This window comes from Seriola dumerili, unplaced genomic scaffold (assembly GCF_002260705.1).
Source record: "Seriola dumerili isolate Sdu_G_001 unplaced genomic scaffold, Sdu_1.0 BDQW01000478.1, whole genome shotgun sequence".
NCBI classification, from domain to species: Eukaryota; Metazoa; Chordata; class Actinopteri; order Carangiformes; family Carangidae; genus Seriola; species Seriola dumerili.
This window is the reverse complement of record NW_019174733.1, coordinates 947,291-949,760: the sequence shown is the minus strand read 5'-3', so window position 1 is coordinate 949,760 and position 2,470 is coordinate 947,291.

Below are 2,470 nucleotides of genomic sequence, written 5' to 3'. Positions count from 1 at the left end.
ACACACACACACACACACACAGGCTAAGACAAACACGCTGATAAAATGAAGAGACAAGGACAGACCAAACAATATNTGTTGACATATCCACGTTATTGTCCCTAACAGCTCTACCCCAGAATAAAGCCACGACAGAGGACCCTGGCTTAAAACACAAAGATTCCTGTGCATTCCAGTCTGCCAGAACTCTCCAAAACACACACACACACACACACACACACACACACACACACACACACACAGGCTTTAACAGACTGGAGAAGAGAAGGACACTGCTGAAATGAAGAGACAAGGACAGACCAAACAATATGAAGGATCAGCTATGAACTCTTTCTGGCACTTTTCTGTATCTACCACAGGGGGACTGTCTCACTTATTTTTCCAGGCCACACAGTGTACTTTGTACTTCTGACACTAATGGCATTGTTTTCCTTTATTCCACTGTTTTTGTTGTTTTTTGTAATTACTGTCTGAACTACTATCTCTAAAGTGACAGAAACTCAAATGTTGGGATGTAAATGGAACAAGCAGTATTTTTATTTCTAGGAAGTGATTTTTACACTTTTCAACAGTCTTTTACAATTTGCTTTCTGTGATATTTGTTAGTTCTAACATACGTGGGGCTCTACATTGCATGAGGTGAATGAGTGGATGATAATGGTGATGATGTTTTTGAAATGCTGTTACCATGACAATCTTTGCGGGCTTGTTTCTCATCTTCTATGTTGAGTGACTGTGCCTCCGTATAACTGCACTGGAGATGTAAAGTTTCAGTTGTGACCACCACTGTTCTGGCAAACAAATGGAAAACATTGCGATGGGATCACACCAGCTGCGACGTCGACCAATGAGTTCTCAGTAGTCATTATTACATTATTTCATGAGTACTCAGTACTCATGGGTCAAACCACACACATCTTCAAACTCAGACTTCATTTGGATCTCAACTACATACCTGTAAAGTTGCAGCTGGTAATGACTAGTGGAAAAACGGTGATTAAAGCTTCTAATTGATCTATTGCTGTTCATTCTGTGGTCTATGATACCCAGAAATTTTCCTGCATTGGCACATGTTTAAGATGCCATAGATACTGTGTATACATGTATTTCTGTCTCACAGACTAGTGAAATGTTACTGCAGGAATGATGTTGTTATGAAAATGGACTCTTAAGAAGCCCTTTGATCAAGAAGGGGTCATGCAGTATGAATTTTAATGTTTTATTACAGCCATTCCATGACAGTACAGTAATGTAAGAGGACAAGCCTAATACCAGAAACCTTTACTTTTTGTAGCAACCACTCAGAGATGACACATTATATTGTACAGTCAGAGAAGAATTTCTACGTCAAATCATGTCTTAAAAGCAAAAAAGTAAAAAATGGAACTTACATTCCCAAATGTTCCCAAAACTCAACTCATCACATATCTGTCAGTGCAGATGTATTTATTTTTGTTACTTTTTTTCTTTAGCCCTTTTGTCAAAACTATAACCACAAATGTACTGTAGTATTTCAAACATTTACAATAAAATACTTTGTACTACGTTTATATCGTCTTCTTGTTACTAACCACAGATGCAGACTTTAATCCGGTTTTTTTTTTTATCACTATCATAACAGGGAATGGACACCAGATTAATTTTAACATTAACATTTGCTGCCCTCTGCTGGACAGAAGGTGACTCTCTCACCTCCCAGGGCAAGAATTAGAATATGGAGTCTGTAGTAGGAGCAAGTTATCAACTATATGTGGATCTTGTTGATTAGGTGATGCCATACATGAAACTTGAATCTGGAAACATGAAAAAAGATATCTGAGCATATTATTTAGTAGCACTCTGCTGTATACCACACTGTACTGGCATGGCTCCCCTCCCCTGGCTCCAGAATCAGCTCATCAGCTGCAGCATATCTACCCCTGCTTTCCCATGCATTCGTTGCCAGATCATTGTTGCTACTACCACTACTGTAGTAGTCAATGTTTCAGGCCAATACTTGTTGTTTTGCTGACTTTGCGCTTCTATACTGCTTTCCCTATGTTCAGGATCACTACTCGCCTGCCAGTTCTTCAGCCTGCTCCTCTATCTGATTCTCTGCTGTGTCCAGTCAGCACCAGCCACGTTTCCCCCTACCTTCCCCACCCACACTGGCCGCACTCCACTCCCCCATTCCCAGTCACCCAACTCTATACCAGCCTTTCCAAATCCATTAAACCTTTCCATAATAAATCCTCACCTTGTCTGAGTCATGCATCTAGGACCTTTCTGTATACATAACAACATTGTGAAGTAACGCTGTTTGTTTTTACTGCACTGTCATTAAGACATCACTATAGACAAAGAAAAAAAAACACTGAGCCATGATTTATTTTATTTGGATATTTTTGTATACTTGTAGGCCTATGTATTCAGTATTAGTACGAGCAGGAGAGGGTGCTCCATATTATTGAGCCTCTGTCAAAGCCAGCTC